Genomic DNA, 19,674 nt, shown 5'->3' with positions numbered 1-19,674 from the left:
CCCTCCAAAGAAATCCCAGGGCTGATCTCCTTCAGAATGGATTTGGTTGAATCTCCTAGAAGTCCAAGGGACTCGCAAGAGTCTTCTCCAACACCACAGTTCAAAAGCATCAATTCTTTGGTGCTCAGCCTTCTTCACAGTCCAACTCTCACATCCATACATGACCACAGGAAAAACCATAGCCTTGACTAGACGGACCTTAGTTGGCAAAGTAATGTCTCTGCTTTTGAAAATGATATCTAGGTTGGTCATAACTTTCCTTCCAAGGAGTAAGCATCTTTGAATTTCATGGCTGCAATCACCATCTGAAGTGATTTTGGAGCCCAAAAAAATAAAGGCTGACACTGTTTCCCCATCTATTTCCCATGAAGTGATGGGACCGGATGCCATGATGTTCATTTTCTGAATGTTGAGCTTTAAGCCAACTTTTTCACTCTCCTCTTTCACTTTCATCAGAGGCTTTTGAGTTCCTCTTCATTTTCTGTCATAAGGGTGGTGTCATCTGCATATCTGAGGTGATTGATATTTTTTCCAGCAAACTTGATCCAGCTTGTGTTTCCTCCAGCCCAGCGTTTCTCATGATGTACTCTGCATAGAAGTTAAATAAGCAGGGTGACAATATATAGCCTTGACGTACTCCTTTTCCTATTTGGAACCAGTCTGTTGTTCCATGTCCAGTTCTAACTGTTGCTTCCTAACATGCATACAGATTTCTCAAGAGGCAGGTCAGGTGGTCTGGTATTCCCATCTCTTTCAGAATTTTCCAGTTTATTGTGATCCACACAGTCAAAGACTTTGGCATAGTCAATAAAGCAGAAATAGATGTTTTTCTGGAACTCTCTTGCTTTTTCCATGATCCAGCAGATGTTGGCAATTTGATCTCTGGCTCCTCTGCCTTTTTGAAAACCAGCTTGAACATCTGGAAGTTCATGGTTCACATATTGCTGAAGCCTGGCTTGGAGAATTTTGAGCATTACTTTACTAACATGTGAGATGAGTGCAACTGTGTGGTAGTTTGAGCATTCTTTGGCATTGCCTTTCTTTAGGATTGGAATGAAAGCTGACCTTTTCCAGTCCTGTGGCCAGTGCTGAGTTTTCCAAATTTGCTGGCATATTGAGTACAGCACTTTCACAGAATCATCTTTCAGGATTTGAAACAGATCAACTGGAATTCCATCACCTCCACTAGCTTTATTTGTAGTGCTTTCTAAGGCCCACTTGACTTCACATTCCAAGATGTCTGGCTCTAGATTAGTGATCACATCATCATGATTATCTGGGTCATGAAGATCTTTTTTGTACAGTTCTTCTGTGTATTCTTGCCACCTATTCTTAATATCTTCTGCTTCTGTTCTGTACATACCATTTCTGTCCTTTATCGAGCCCATCTTTGCATGAAATGGTCCCTTGGTATCTCTGATTTTCTTGAAGAGATCTCTAGTCTTTCCCATTCTGTTCTTTCCCTCTATTTTTTGTATTGATTGCTGAAGAAGGCTTTCTTATCTCTTCTTGCTATTCTTTGGAACTCTGCATTCAGATGCTTATACCTTTCCTTTTCTCCTTTGTTTTTCACCTCTCTTCTTTTCACAGCTATTTGTATGGCCTCTCCAGATATCCTTTTGCTTTTTTGCGTTTATTTTCCATGGGGATGGTCTTGATCCCTGTCTCCTGTACAATATCATGAACCTCATTCCATAGTTCATCAGGCACTCTATCTATCAGATCTAGGCCCTTAAATCTATTTATCACTTCCACTGTATAATCATAAGGGATTTGATTTAGGTCATACCTGAATGGTCTAGTGGTTTTCCCTACTTTCTTCAATTTAAGTCTGAATTTGGCACTAAGGTGTTCATGATCTGAGCCACAGTCAGCTCCTGGTTTTGTTTTTGTTGACTGTATAGAGCTTCTCCATCTTTGGCTGCAAAGGATATAATCAATCTGATTTCTGTGTTGACCATCTGGTGATATCCATGTGTAGAATCTTCTCTTGTGTTGTTGGAAGAGGGTGTTTGCTATGACCAGTGCATTTTCTTGGCAAAACTCTATTAGTCTTTGCCCTGCTTCATTCTGCATTCCAAGGCCAAATTTGCCTGTTACTCGAGGTGTTTCTTGACTTCCTACTTTTGCATTCCAGCCCCCTATAATGAAAAGGACATCTTTTTTCGGTGGTAGTTCTACAAGGTCTTGTAGGTCTTCATAGAACCATTCAACTGCAGTTTTTTCAGTGTTACTGTTTGTGACATAGACTTGGATTACTGTGATATTGAATGGTTTGCCTTGGAGATGAACAGAGATCATTCTATCATTTTTGAGATTGCATCCAAGTACTGCATTTCAGACTCTTTTGTTGACCATGATGGCTACTCCATTTCTTCTGAGGGATTCCTGCCCACAGTAGTAGATATAATGGTCATCTGAGTTAAAATCACCCATTCCAGTCCATTTTAGTTCACTGATTCCTAGAATGTCAACGTTTTCTCTTGCCACCTCTTGGTTTGACCACTTCCAATTTACCTTGATTCATGGACCTGATATTCCAGGTTCCTATGCAATATTGCTCTTACAGCATTGGATCTTGCTTCTATCACCAGTCACATCCACAGCTGGGTATTGTTTTTGCTTTGGCTCCATCCCTTCATTATTTCTGGAGTTATTTCTCCACTGATCTGCATTAGCATGTTGGGCACCTAATGACCTGGGGAGTTCCTCTTTTGGTATCCTATCATTTTGCCTTTTCCTAATGTCCATGGGGTTCTCAAAGCAAGAATACTGAAGTGGTTTGCCATTCCCTTCTCCAGTGGACCACATTCAGTCACACCTCTCTACCATGACCCGCCCATCTTGGGTTGCCCCTGTGCATGGCTTAGTTTCATTGAGTTAGACAAGGGTGTGGTCCTAGTGTGATTAGATTGATTAGTTTTCTGTGAGTATGGTTTCAGTGTGTCTACCCTCTGATGCCCTCTTGCAACACCCACCACCTTACTTGGGTTTTTCTCCCCTTGGGTGTGGGGTATCTCTTCACGGCTGCTCTAGCAAAGCGTAGCCACTGCTCCTTACCTTGGACGAGGGGTATCTCCTTACCACAGCCCTTCTTGACCTTCAACGTGGGATAGCTCCTCTAGGCCCTCCTGCTCCCATGCAGCCACCACTCCTTGGATGCTCTTCTATTACTTTAGAAGAGTTTTATTCAACAAAACTCACAAAGTACAGACCATAACAAAAAGGACTAACAAATGAGGGTAAATTAAAATAATATGTGACAAAATAGAAACCTAGGTGTTTAAAACGACTATGTACAGATTGTGACACAGTTTCAAATTAATACTTAAAAATATATAAATAAAAAAATTAAAAAATTAAAAATATATAAATAATTTTATCAGTATTGAGTAAAGTTAAAAATGTATATATCATTTCACTTAACAAATCCACCTGAAGTGTAGTATTTTAATAATGCATAATTGTACCAGAAGACTTGCACAAAATGTTTACCTAAACATTTGTAATACTAAAGGTAAAGCAATTTAGGCAAAATCAATTTTTAAATACTGAAAATTTTAAATGTTCAACACTGTGTAAACAGATTTACAAATTGTCACTTCTTCATACTATGTAATACTTTACAGTAACTAAAAGGAATGAAACTATAACTATGCATATAAACATGGAAATTATTTTAGGATTAAAATAAATTTGTAGAATACTATACATATAGTAATATAATCATATTTCTATAATATTGAAAAAGTTCCCATTTATATTTTCTTGCTTTAGTTTATACTCATATCAAGTTAATGTGTACATATGTGTGAAAAAGTGAAATATTAATTTCAAGATAGTAATTAACTCTGGGAAAGAAGAGATGACAATGTTATGTATTTTAAAGAGTTAACATGGGATTTCAGCCATCTCTGGAAGGCTTGCTTTATTAAAGAACATGTCTGCAGTATATATGAAAGAATATTTAGTTTTGCTAAAACTTGTTGGATTGTCTATTGGTTCTTATATTATTTTTCTATTATTTTATTGTTATAAATATTCAAAAATTTAAAAAGTAAAACCAATATCCACAATGTCCTTTAGGTAGATTTTCTTACTTGTAACTCTTCACTCTTCCCTATGGCACTTCATGGGAAGCATATCCTTCTCAACACGTTCAAGTGCCCCCTTTGTCATACGGTTTTTTTTTGCCAGTGCGTTGTGGCCAGAAGCGAAGGGGTGCCACTTCTGAGAAAAAGCTGTGAGAGATATGGACAGTTTTTGTGCCCCTCTTGTATTCTTCTACTTTCCCATGAAAACATCACATCTCAGATGGGGTTTTGTATCATGCTGGTCTTGAATGAGAGGACATACTGGAGCAGACCTACATCTGACATTGAACTTGGATAAAAGTCAGCATTAACCCACAGGCACTGACATAAAATGTGAGTGAGAAAAAAATCTAGTTATATAAGCCACTGAAAGTCAAAGGTTATTTGTACGGAGCCTTTTTGCAGCAAAAGCTGTCAAATAAAATCCAATATTATTAGCATAGAATATTCATGCAAAACACCATAAAATTATATATTAGTGTATAAAACTGCCTTATATGTTAAAATAAGAGACATGTTCATAAAATATGCCTAATGACCTTCATTTGAAGTTGGTTCATGTTCACCACCCCCCAACCCAATACACAGTAAAAACACATGCACCATGCCAATTTTGACAATGAATAATCAGCAAAAATTAATTCTATAGATAACATGTAAAATTCCTTCTAAGGAAGAGAATAACATTTAAGTATTGCTAACCTATATTATAAATTAAAATATAAAAACAGCAGAAATGTAATAATGTACTTTTGAATTTAGTTGGTACAGTTGAGACCTTTCACATCGTGGTAACATATTTTTGTGTTTAATTTTTATCAGCCAAATGCCACCTATATTCTGTCTTATAATTTTATTTGTAGAGAAAATAGTCTTTGAAGTAGAGGAATTTCTATAATAAGTGATTATGAGAAAATTTTAAGCTACCAAGCAATGGTAACTTCATCTAGTTTTTACTTATTACTGCTAGAACAAGAGAAGAGACTGCCTTAAAAATTCTGCGTACTCTACACTGGAGCCAAGAAGAGGGAGGAAGAAGTAAGTGTTTGGACTCCACCCAATCACTGAGTTTGAGCCCTACCATTCTAGTCTTGAGATACTGGCAAAGTAAAAAATTGTCACCTTGTATATGGTAGTCATCAGAATTCTTATTAAGATTGTTCTACCTTCCAAAATCAATTAAAAAGGCTAATTAAAATATTTTAATACATTATTTTAAAGCTTTCAAAGAATTATCTTAGTATAAGATTACTCAGAAGCAAGCAGAGCACATCACCCATGTTTTCTCTAAAGATAATTTTCAATCATGATAATATTGCACTGATGCTATTTTGATCTCATAAGACATTGAAACAGAACCCAAAGCTCTAGGCTTTCCCATGATAAGAAGTCTACTAGGAGACATCTACATCCCTTCATCAAGAAAGGTAGGACTTCAAAGGCTAGTTTCAGGGCAAATGTGAATTACGATTAAACTCACCTCCAGTCCCCCATTCCCAAGGAACTTTATGGTATTGGAAGAATCAGTATAGTAAAAATGAGTATACTACCCAAAGCAATCTATAGATTCAATGCAATCCCTATCAAGCTACCAAAGGTATTTTTCACAGAGCTAGAACAAATAATTTCACAATTTGTATGGAAATACAAAAAACCTAGAATAGCCAAAGCAACCTTGAGGAAGAAGAATGGAACTGCAGGAATCAACCTGCCTGACTTTAGGCTCTACTACAAAGCCACAGTCATCAAGACAGTATGGTACTGGCACAAAGACAGAAATATAGATCAATGGAACAAAATAGAAAGCCCAGAGATAAATCCACACACCTATGAACACCTTATCTTCAACAGAGAAGGCAAGAATATACAATGGATTAAAGACAATCTCTTTAACAAGTGACTTCCCTGGTGGCTCAGATGGTAAAACATCTGTCTACAATGTGGGAGAGCCGGGTTCGATCCCTGGGTCGGGTAGATCCACTGGAGAAGGAAATGGCAATCCAGTCCAGTACTATTGCCTGGAAAATTCCATGAACAGAGGAGCCTACAGTACATGGGGTCGCAAAGAGTCGGACACTGCTGAGAGACTTCACTTATTTTAACAAGTGGTGCTGGGAAAACTGGTCAACTACTTATAAAAGAATGAAACTAGAACACTTTCTAACACTATACACAAAAATAAACTCAAAATGGATTAAAGATCTAAACGTAAGACCAGAAACTATAAAACTCCTAGAGGAGAACATAGGCAAAACACTCTCCAACATACATCACAGCAGGATCCTCTATGACCCACCTCCCAGAATATTGGAAATAAAAGCAAAAATAAACAAATGGGACTAATTAAAATTAAAAGCTTCTGCACAACAAAGGAAAATATAAGCAAGGTGAAAAGACAGCCTTCTGAATGGGAGAAAATAAAAGCAAATGAAGCAACTGACAAACAACTAATCTCAAAAATATACAAGCAACTCCTGCAGCTCAATTCCAGAAAAATAAATGACCCAATCAAAAAATGGGCCAAAGACCTAAATAGACATTTCTCCAAAGAAGACATACGGATGGCTAACAAACACATGAAACGATGCTTGACATCACTCATTATCAGAGAAATGCAAATCAAAACCACAATGAAGTACCATTTCACACCAGTCAGAATGGCTGTGATCCAGAAGTCTACAAGCAATAAATGCTGGAGAGGGTGTGGAGAAAAGGGAACCCTCTTACACTGTTGGTGGGAATGCAAACTAGTACAGCCACTATGGAGAACAGTGTGGAGATACCTTGAAAAACTGAAAATAGAACTGCCTTTTGACCCAGCAATCCCACTGCTGGGTATACACACCGAGGAAGCCAGAATTGAAAGAGACACGTGTACCCCAATGTTCATCGCAGCACTGTTTATAATAGCCAGGACATGGAAGCAACCTAGATATCCATCAGCAGATGAATGGATAAGAAAGCTGTGGTACATATACACAATGGAGTATTACTTAGCCATTAAAAAATAATTTAAATCAGTTCTAATGAGGTGGATGAAACTGGAGCCGATTATACAGAGTGAAGTAAGGCAGAAAGAAAAACACCAATACAGTATACTAACGCATATATATGGAATTTATAAAGATAGTAATGATAACCCTGTATACCAGACAGCAAAAGAGACACAGATGTATAGAACAGTCTTTTGGACTCTGTGGGAGAAGGAGAGGGTGGGATGATTTGGGAGAATGGCATTGAAACATGTATAACATTATACAAGAAACGAATCAACAGTCCAGGTTCCATGCAGAATACAGGATGCTTGAGGCTGGTGCACTGGGATGACCCAGAGAGATGGTATGGAGAAGGAGGTGGGAGGGGGGTTCAGGATGGGGAACACGTGTACACCCGTGGTGGATTCATGTTGATGTATGGCAAAACCAATACAGTATTGTAAAGTAAAATAAAGTAAAAATAATAATAATAAAAATAAACAATGTGTTACAGAAAAGAAAAAAAAAGAATATTGAAAAAAGAAGGAAATTTAAAAATAGTGATTGACAACCACAGAGTTGGGAGTGTGTAGAGTATTGTATGTATGTGTATGATAAATCTCAGTCTCACTATATCAATACAAACACAAAAATACTGACTACCACAACAGAAAGACATCACATTTATCAACATCACCATAGAATGCTTGCCAGTTTTACATGTACATAAAACTAAAGAATCTGCCTGCAGTGCAGGAGACCTGGGTTCAATCCCTGGGTCAGGAAGATCCCCTGGAGAAGGAAATGGCAAACTACTCCAGTATTCTTGCCAAGAGAAAATCCCATGGACAAAGGAGACTGATGGACTATAGTCCATGGGATTGCAAGTCAGACATGACTTAGCAACTAAACCACTGACACCAAAACTAGAGCTAGCCAGATGGGGTACAAGAGCCAGATGTACATAAGTCATACCAAGAGTTAACACTTTAAAGTTGAATAATTTACATACTGGACATGAATTTCAGCAAACCTTGAGCAAACTCTGGAAAATAGTGGAGCACAGAGGAATCTGGCATGCTACAATCCAGTTCTCAAAGAGTTGGACATGACTTGGCAACTGAACAATAGCAATTTACATGCAGGTGAATCTCAGAACGAGTTGGGTAGTATTAACAAGCATGTACACTTATAGCTATGACCACATTATTGTGACTCACTAAGTAAATAAACCCCAAATATTCATAACTCAGTAATACTTGTTCCCACTACAAGGATTTCTCCTCATTCACAAGAGTGGAAGCTCACAATTTTTGTGAAAATCTGAAAACTTTTTTCAAGTATGACAGGTAAAATAAAGACACGTTTGGACAAAACTAAGAAACTTAATCACAAGTAGAGTTGCACTGAAATCTACAGAATATACTCTATGCAAACAGAAAGTGATCCTAGATGAAGAGACTGAAATGAATGAAAGAAAACCACAGGTATAAACATGTGACTAAATATAAACAAATATTCACTGAAATAACAGGTAATATACTGTTTAAAGGGATTAAATATGTAGAATTCAGATACAGAACAGGATTAACTTGTCAAGAGGAAGATGTTCTTTGAGTCTTATATTGTCTTGGAAGGACAATATAAATTTTGCAGTAGCTAAAACTTCTAATAAGAGATGAATAAAAGTTGAAAAGTAGGCCCGATTTCAGCTTTTCATGTTGAATATGATGTTAGCTGTTGGTTTGTCATATATGGCCTTTATTATGTTGAAATACAAAATATATATGAATTATCTGGTTAATGTGTTAAGACCAGTGTTTCATTATTGATTTTCTACCTAGATAATCTGTCCAAAGATGTAAATGAGTCATTGTATTCATGCAAAGAGTGGATTCATTGGAAAAGACTTTGATGCTGGGAGGGATTGGGGGCAGGAGGAGAAGGGGATGACAGAGGATGAGATGGCTGGATGGCATCACTGACTCGATGGACATGAGTCTGAGTGAACTCCGGGAGTTGGTGATGGACAGGGAGGTCTGGCGTGCTGTGATTCATGGGGTCACAAAGAGTCGGACATGACTGAGTGACTGAACTGAACTATTATTGTATCAGTGTTGAATTCTCCTTTTATGTCCATTAATATTTGCTTTATATATTTAGGTGATCCTACATTGGATACAATATATAGTTACAATTTCTATGTCTACTTGGATCGAGTCCTTCTTTATCTCTTATTACAGTCTTTGTTTTAAAGTCTATTTCAGTTCAATTCAGTCGCTGAGTCATGTCCGACTCTTTGTACCTCATGTAGCTCATTAGAATTGACTCAAATGCATTCTTTTTTATGGCTGAATAATATTCCAAACCATAAAGATACTATCTATGGGAGAAAGTGAGGAGGAACTAAAAAGCCTATTGATGAAAGTGAAAAAGGAGAGTGAAAAGTTGGCTTAAAGCTCAACATTCAGAAAACTAAGATCATGGCATTTGGTCCCATCACTTCATGGGAAATAGATGGGGAAACAGTGTCAGACTTTATTTTTTGGGCTCCAAAATCACTGCAGATGGTGATTGTAGCCATGAAATTAAAAGACACTTACTCCTTGGAAGGAAAGATATGACCAAACTAGATAGCATATTTAAACACAGAGATATTACTTTGCCAATAAAAGTCCATCTAGTCAAGGCTATGGTTTTTCCAGTGGTCATGTGTGGATGTGAGAGTTGGACTGTGAAGAAAGCTGAGCAATGAAGAATTGATTCTTTTGAACTGTGGTGTTGGAGAAGACTCTTGCAAGTCCCTTGGACTGCAAGGAGATCCAACCAGTCCATCCTAAAGGAGATCAGTCCTGGGTGTTCATTGGAAGGACTGATGCTGAGGCTGAAACTCCAGCACTTTGGCCACCTCATGGGAAGAGTTTACTCATTGGGAAAGACCCTGATGCTTGGAGGGATTGGGGGCAGGAGGAGAAGGGGACGACAGAGGATGAGATGGTTGGATGGCATCACCAACTCGGTGCACATGAGTTTGGGTGAATTCCAGGAGTTGGTGATGGACAGCGAGGCCTGGCATGCTTCAGTTCATGGGGTCACAAAGAGTTGGACACGACTGAGTGACTGAACTGAACTGAAAGATAGTATCAGAAAATTACTGGAGCTGATTAGTGAATTCAACAAAGTTGCAGGAGATAAAATAAATACACAGAAATCACTTGCATGTCTATATACTAACAGTGGAAAATCAGAAAGAGAAATTAAGGAATCAATCCCATTCACCATTGCAACTAAAAAAAATAAAATATCAGGGAATAAACTTACCTAAAGAGATCCAACCAGTCCATTCTGAAGGAGATCAGCCCTGGGATTTCTTTGGAAGGAATGATGCTAAAGCTGAAACTCCAGTACTTTGGCCACCTCATGTGAAGAGTTGACTCATTGGAAAAGACTCTGATGCTGGGAGGCATTGGGGACAGGAGAAGGGGACGACAAAGAATGAAATGGCTGGATGGCATCAGTGACTTGATGGAGGTGAGTCTGAGTGAACTTCGGAGTTGGTGATGGACAGGGAGGCCTGGCGTGCTGTGATTCATGGGATCACAAAGAGTTGGACATGACTGAGCATCTGAACTGACTGAAATGAAGGTGACAAAAGAACTGTACACAGAAAACTATGACACTGATGAGAGAAGTCAAAGATGACATAAACAGATGGAGAGATAATTCATGTTCCTGGGTAGGAAGAATCAATATTGTGACAATGACTATACTACCAAACGCAATCTACAGATTCAGTGCAATCCCTATCAAATTACCGATGGCATTTTTCACAGAACTAGAACAAAAAATTTCACAGTTCGTTTGGAAACACAAAAGACCCTGAATAGCCAAAGCAGTCTTGAGAAAGAAGAATGGAACTGGAAGAATCAACCTTCCTGACTTCAGATTATACTACAAAGCTACAGTCATCAAGACAGTATGGTGCTGGCACAAAATCAGAAATGATAGACCAACAGAACAAGATAGAAAACCCATGCACATATGGATACCTTATTTTTGACAAAGGAGGCAAGAATATAAAATGGGGCAAAGACAGCCTCTTCAATAAATGGTGCTGGGAAAACTGGACAAGTACATGTAAAAAAAATGCAATTAGAACACTTCCTAACTCCATACACAAAGATAAACTCAAAATGGATTAAAGACCTAAATGTAAGACCAGGAACTATAAAAATCTTAGAGCAAAACATAGGCAGAACACTCGATAAAAATAAATCAAAGCAAGATCCTCTATGACCCACCTCCTAGAGTAATGGAAATAAAAACAAAAGTAAACAAGTGGGACCTCATTAAACTTAAAAGCTTTTGCACAGCAAAGGAAATGATAAGGTGAAAAGACAATCCTCAGAATGGGAGAAAATAATAGCAAATGAAACAACTGACAAAGGATTAATTTCCAAAATATATAAGCAGCTCATACAACTCAACACCAGAAAAAACAAGCAACCCAATCAAAAAGTGGGAAAAAGACCTAAACAGACATTTCTCTGACTCTGTGTGACCCCATAGACGGCAGCCCACCAGGCTACCCTGTCCCTGGGATTTCTCCAGGCAAGAACACTGGAGTGGGTTGCCATTTTCTTCTTCAACGCATGAAAGTGAAAAGTGAAAGTGAAGTTGCTCAGTTGTGTCCGACTCTTAGCGACCCCATGGACCTCAGCCTACCAGGCTCCTCTATCCATGGGATTCCAGGCAAGAGTACTGGAGTGGGGTGCCATTGCCTTCTCCATCACTCATTATTAGAGAAATGCAAATCATAACTACAATGAGATCACCTCACACTGCTCAGAATGGCCATCATCAAAAAGTCTACAAACAATAAATGCTGGAAAGGGTGTGGAGGGAACTCTCTTGTACGGTTGGTGGGAATGTAAATTGATACATCCATTATGGAAGACGATATGGAGATTCCTTAAAAAATTAGGAATAGAAGCACCATATGACCCAGCAACCCCACACCTAGGCCTATACCCTGAAGGAGCCAACATTGAGAAAGATTTTTCAGTTTTGTATCCCGTTGTTAATTGCAGCACTATTTACAATAGCTAGTACTCGGAAGCAATCTATGTCTATCAATAGATGAATGTCTGTTAGACTTTTGATCTCTCCTTCAAATCTGAATGAAGACTTTGCCTGCTAGAGGACTGTTGATTATTGGTTTTTTCATTTCATCCATTAAATACACTGTGACACTTTCTTCTGGTCTGCAGTTTCTGTTTAAGAGTCATCTGATGGTCACTTTGGTGATCCCTGGTATGTAATGTTTCTTTTCCTTTTAATATTCTCTATGTTTATCTTTTGACATTTTAGTTACATTGTATCTTACTGTAGTCATTTTTGGATTGATCCTGTCTGGGACTCTGCAAGTTTCCCCATCCTGAATGTTTGTTTCCTTTCTCAGATTAAGGGTGTTTTTAGCTTGTAGGTATGTCTAACATTAGGGGTGTCTTCAAACATGTCCTGTACCCCTTTCTCTCTTGCTTCTCCTTCTGGGACTCCTATAATAAGAAATTGTCCTCATTTTTTTTTGTTGTTGTTGTTTTTGTTGGCCACTTTATTTTTTTATTGAAGAATATTTGATTTACAGAATTTTATGGTACATCAATAAGAACCAGCATTGTCCTCATTTTTAAAGAAATTCATTTTCCTTTTTTTCTGTTCTGCTTCAGTGATTTCCACTACTGTCTCTTCCACTACATTGCACTGATAAATTTGGCAAAGTTACAGAATACAAAATTAATTTATGGAAATCTTTTTTGTTTCTATACACTAACACTAAACTATCAAAAATAATTAAGAAAACAACCCCATTTATAATTGCATCAAAAAAATAAAATATCTAGGAATAAATCTAATTAAGGAGGTAAAGTCCAGCACTCAGAAAACTGTAAGATACTGATGAGAGAAACTGAGACAACACAGGCAGATAAGAAATTACCATGAAAATGGATTGGGAGAAATCAATATTGTTAAAATGACCATACCACCCAAGGCAATCTACAGATTCAATGCAATACATATCTGAATATGAATGGTATTTTTCACAGACATTAAACAAAACATTGTAAAGTTTCCAAGGAAAAACAAAGGTTTTAGATAACCGAGCACTCTTGAGGAAAAAAATGGAGGCATCATGCTTCCTTGCTCCAGACTATAATACAATGCTATACTAATCAAAACAGTATGGTACCAGCACAAAAACAGACACAGATTAATAGAGCAGAAGAGAGTCTCCAGAAAGAAATCCACACATATATCAGAATTAATCTACAACAAAGGAGCCAGGGACATACAATGTGCAAAATATAGCCTCTTCAATAAATAGTGTTGGAAAAATCAGACAGTTATATGCAGAAGCATCACACTGGACTACTTTCTCACAACATATAGAAAATTAAACTCAGAATAAAGATATTTTTGAAAGACCTGAAACCATAACATTTTTAGAAGGAAACATTGGCAGTATGATCTTTGATATGGAGCTTAGTAATACTCTTTGGATCTGTCTCCTCAGACAAGGGGAAGCAAAGGCAAAAATAAAGAAATGGAATTACATCAAACCAAAAGGCACAATGAATAAAAACATCACAAAATATTACCATGCTAATACTGGTTGGTGGGTTGTACATGTGGTCTGACACAAGGAGTCATACTGGAATTACTGGGAATGATACTCTTCCTCCATCTGGAGTTATGGACATGCAAGATGATGTAATCCTGGGGGAACCAGTTGCCTTTCTTATCTCACTGCTAGAACCAGACTGCAAATGAAGGCATCAGGGAGCACAACGGCATCAGTAAGTAAAAAACCAATGACACAGATTTATGATGAATGCTAGAACAAATAATATGAGCATTGACTTCCCACTTCTTGTTTATTTAAAGAAATTTGAGTTGGTTTCTGCCACCTGTGATTCAGAGGTATTGACTATCTCAGTCCTTCTAAAATCTTAGATCCAGTATTGAAACAAAAAGGCAGGAGTCAGGCAAACAAATGGGTTAAGCAAGCCAGGTAAACAATTGTCACCCCCTTACTTCCTTATTTCCTAAAGCCCTTAAAACTATCTATTTTGTCTCTGCAAAAGAATAAAAATATTGCAGTTAAAAAGTAAGAATTTCCAACTTTTCTTTTGTCTTAGCCAAATGTTATAGGCGATAGAATACTTGACATTGATGGGTCTGGAAAATTCATTCCCCATCAGAAGCAGCAGCTACTATTATGCTCCAGCAGATATTTGTCATTCAAGCATGTTGGCTCAGTGTGGATATATTTTATGATTTTTCAAGAGAGGATAGATTTTTTTCATTAAATTCCTCTGTTTTTAATTGTGAAAATTAATTCAAGTTTGTTTTAGACAATGTGTATGCCAAATAAAACACATCTGCAGACAAGATTCATCTGGGGATCCAGCAGTTTGGAACATTTCTCTCATTGTAATCATCTTGCAATGACATTTCAGATAGTTCTCAAGAGTTCTTTCTCTCTCCTCTTCCTTCCCTCCCTCTCTTCCTCTGTCCCATCCTTTCTCCTGCATATCTGCTTGTCTACTTGGTACTTAGAAAAGCTAACGTGTTAATAAAGTTAAACAGAAAAAAAATTAATTTTTACATGCTGTGAGGAAAAGATAAATTCATGGCTTATATAAGGTAATGACTATTCATTGTTAGTCTTTTTAATTAAAAGAGTAGATGAAGAATAATAGGTTTAAATAACAGAGACATACTGTTAAATATAGAGAAAATGCCCTATCTATTAATAGATTAAATGTTGTAATTCTATTATGTGGTCAGGCATATTTTGGAGTAGACCCAGATACATACATTCATCATCACTTCTGAAGTAAGAGAACAGCACACTGAATTAGAATTAAAGAATATTGATTAGTTCACAAAGGGAATGTCTTTGTTGAGAAATATTGATGAAGGTTTCAACAAGGTGTCAATATTTTGACAGTCTGTAAAAATTTTGGCATTCTCAGTATCATAAACAGAAGGGAAAACTGGATAGAGTTTTGAAATAGATGATTTAAGGAGAAAATGCCTGAGCTCATTTTGTTTAAAAACAAAATGACTAAAAGGGGAGGTGTGAGCTTGTTATTCAAAGAATACTTTAGCAAAAGCACATGCCTCCTTCTCAACAGCATTAATGTAAGGATTGTAATCAAAATAAATATGTATAAATATATTTAATATCTTTCCATTCAGAATGAAGGCCCAGGATATTATCATTATAGCATTTATAACATAATTTGTATTACTAGTCATAACACTTCAGTACAAAGATTGGGGATATGATTAGGAGTGACTAAATAAATCAAGAAGCTATGATTCATGGAATCCAACTGTTCAAGATAAAATCAACCTATAAAGTCACAGTAATCTCATCCACCTAAAAGATGGGGCTAAAATGGTATCTCTGTACTTCTGGCACATAAAGAACTTCATCAATCAGATATTGTAGTACAAATCACCCCCAAAGTTGGTGGCATTACATAATATCTGTGTTTTATTGCTTACGAGTATATCCTGTGAGTGGCAGTTCTTCTGGTCTTGTCTGGACTTCCTCATGCATCTGCAGTTAGCTGTGGGGCAGATATGCAGCTGTGCCAATTTTGTCTGGACTCACATATTTGGAGTTGGCCTATCATTGGCTGTGCAGATCAGCTCCCCTCCATGTGTCTTCTCATGCCCCAGGAGGCTGATCTAGGCTTATGCTAATAGCAGAGGTAGAAAAGCAGGAGGGAGATCAAAAGTGTGCAAGGACTAGATTCTCAGGTTCTGAATTGGCACACTGTCACTCCAGAACATTCTGCCAATTTAGGCAAGTAACTTACCTGATTCAAAGACCAGGGGAATAAACTCCAGGTTATAATGAAATGAACTGCAAATTCACATTGTAAAATTTGTGAATATAAGGAAGTTTGGAAGTTTTGTACCGTCGTTGCAATAAGTCCACCAAAAGACACCCAGCAGAGATAATGGACATGGAAGTTCTTTGAATTTTGTTTAAAAGAGAAAATGCAATTTATAAGCACTTTACATGGTCCATCTCACCCACACACAAACATACATATGCACACATATTCACTCACTCACTCCTCCTCCCTCCTCTCTCTCTCTCATTCCTTCTAAGACTGGTGCATTTTACTATAGCTCCAAAATATCTGAGAAAATCTTTAGCTAAATTCTACTTTTAATGCAACATCAAAGAGAATATAAAGAGCAGTGGTGGATCAGTTATGGAAAGGTGCTTCCTATGGGCTCAAGCTGCAATGGTAGAACATTGCCCACGGCAGACAGCATCCCACAGCGAAGAGAATGACAAGCCTGTGGCCTTGAGAGGGCTGGAAGTACCAGAAATTCAGGTCTGTACCGTAAGTAGACTAACTTCATGCATAGGAAATGACGTGTCATTGTCAGGGCGCATTGCCTAAGTGTGTGTGGCTTTTGCTTCTATAGCAATACCTGATGGATGTTCAGGGAAATACCAGGTTTCAGATATACAGATTCCACATAAAGCTTTGTTAGACAGACAATTTCAGCATTTAATCTTCAGAGACTCTCTGAAAGCTAACCTCATTGTGTTATCTGTGAATAATAACTGAGTCAAACATCTTCCTTATATTTCAGGGTATCAGTTATTTACTGAACATGTTTGGAAAAGTCATAGACGTATTCTGAAACTTACTTGATACTTATCTATGGGAATGTCATCATCATATCCATCATCCCTGTCCTCAAACCTTGGTACTAATTTTGTTTTCCAACTCACCCTCCTAATTCCTACCTTTCTCTCATAGAATCAATCTCTATGTTCCGTTTTCTTAATACTTCTCTAATTTTGCTCCAATTTATCCCTTTCTCTAATTCCTAATATCAAAAACCATAGTAAAATTACATATTTTCTTGCCCAGAATAGCTCTCCCAACTTTATTTATAATTAATCCCTTCCAATTTACCTGCATTATTTTACCACATGTTCTTTCAAAAATACAAATCTGAACAGATCTATTCACTGTTTTGAATTTTTCCAATATTTCTTGGGAAAATAATTATTAAGACATTAAAAGTTTCTATGGCATATTTCTAGCCTGCCTCTCTATTCTATCTCCCTCACCTTGTTCTATATTCTTCACCTAGATTGAAATCCTTGGAGATCTGCAATACTAGTATCCACCATTGCCTATGCTAATAGGCTATGCTTTTTTTCTTTTTATTAATTCTACTATATCTTCCTGGTTTCATCTTTAGAGTCATTTCTCCAAAGAACCTTTCTATGACTCACTGATTCTGTGTTAGATTTCCTCTGCTTAGTACCCTACATAACTGCCCCAGTCACCAACAGACTACTGCTGTTGGTACTGCTCAGGAAACTTTTCTTCTTGTGTTTGGATGTATGTGTGTATAGCTTTAATATGGTTGTCATCTCACCAGCAAAAGAAAGACAGAATTTAAGATTCACCTTACCTCCTATTTTATTTTCAAAAAGTAAATAAAATGTGAATATCTGCATGTCTTTTTTTGAGTTTTATGAAGCATCATTTAGAGAATTGCTCAATATATCCATCTTTATTAGATAATTAATTCTTATACTGTTTAAGCAATGAGTATTATTTTTAGAACCTCCTTGAAGTTGCTATTTCTTTGTTAACTTCACTATAAACAAAACTAAAATCAAGCTGTCCTGAGCAAGCTTATTCTGTCTAACAGATGACAAAATGTCTTAAATTGACTTTTAATAAAAAGTATTATTATCCATTTGAATGTGAAGAAAATGAAGCCATGAAATAGCCTCTTTTATTATAAACTTGACATTATGAAAACTCATCTGTTTACTACTTATGTTAGAATGTTATAAACTGGATCATAGCCATAATCCATGTGACATTACAATAATTTCCAGAGCACTTCAATCATAGACTAAGGGCAAATGATAACCACTCAATTTTTAATCACTTTAGAAAACTCTAAACACATGATATTTAACTATAAAATACTAGTACCTAAAAAATAATAGCAGGGTTCTTCTATTGTTAAAGGAACTTCCAATCAGATATTTCAATAGAAATATCTCTCTGTTATATCCTTCTTCATATCTACCATGATTCTTGTTACACTGTCTGCCTCAGAAGATGCCCAGTGAATAATTGTAAAGTGTGTATAGGAAGAAAGAATTGCAGAAAAATTTCCCCAATATTAAACTGACTAGTACAATGTCCTGGCTTTGGATTCAGAGCAGAAGTCATATCCTAAATTCCCACTTACAATCTAATAACTAAAAGTAAGCTAATCTCATCAAACACCAGTTCCTGAATCACAAAATTGGCACAATCATACCTAACAATGGATACACAGCAATAGAATTGCTTGACAATCAAATTAGACAACAAATGAAATAAATGTGAAATATGCTTGACACGTGTGCTCAGTCACTTCAGTCGTGTACAACTCTTTGTGACCCAGTGGACTGCCCTCCTCCAGAGATCTTCCTGACCCAGGGGTTTAACTCACATCTCCTGCATTGCAGGCAGATTATTTACCTGCTAAGCCATGGGGGAAAGCTGTGCTTGACATATAGGACGTGCTCAATATATTAATAACATAGTTTCTTACTATGCAAATCCTAAGTAGTAAAACTTTGATTAAGATGTATTTGAAAATAATTCTACGATTAAAATCTGGACAGTTCTTTCTTCCTAACAAATCTGTTTCATACCCATAAGAATGCGTTAAGTTCTATGTTCTAAGCAGGTATTCTAAAATGAGAGTGTATGGGGTATCTTAAACTTTGCATGTGCTCTCAACTCTCTTAAACCTTCCGCTCTGGTCTGTGAGTCACCTTTGTAAGAGCTGTATTAGCAGGCGTCCATATCTTTTGGTTTCAGGTTGGATTTAGTCAACAAAAAACCCTAATGGGAAAACAAAGGAAGACAAAACAAACTGGCCAGATTATTTTCCCCTTGTCCTTTGCTCCAGGGAACTGGCTATTTAACATGAACTGAAAATCTATACAATTATTTTCTTCCAGGATCCCAAAACCACTACCCTTACTTTCCTCTTTTACCAATGGTACTAGGAATGGTAAGAGGCGTGGTGCTACTAAGTCCAGAAATAAGCCTCTTGGTTCTTCTAAATGCAGACTTTTATAGTCTCCTTGAAAATGAACTATTCTCAAATGATCCTGTCTTGAGTGTGCAACTACAGTATGTCTCCTACATATAAGTGAGTTCCATTCTGAGAGCACATTCATAACTCCAATTTGTTCGTAAATCCAGCAAAGTAAGTCCAACAGTTAGAACCATAACTGGAACAATGGACTGGTTCAAAATTGGGAAAGGAATATGTCAAGGCTGTGTATTGTCATCCTGCTTATTTAACTTATATGCAGAGTACATCATGTGAAATGTCAGGCTGGAGGAAGCACAAGCTGGAATCAAGATTGCTGGGAGAGAAATATCAATAACCTCAGATATGCAGATGATACAACCCTTATTGCAGAAAACAAAGAGAAACTAGATAGCTTCTTGATGAAGGTAAAAGAGGAG

The sequence above is a fragment of the Oryx dammah genome, unplaced genomic scaffold (assembly GCF_014754425.2).
Source record: "Oryx dammah isolate SB20612 unplaced genomic scaffold, SCBI_Odam_1.1 HiC_scaffold_29, whole genome shotgun sequence".
NCBI lineage: Eukaryota > Metazoa > Chordata > Mammalia > Artiodactyla > Bovidae > Oryx > Oryx dammah.
Note: the sequence above shows the minus strand (reverse complement) of the source record.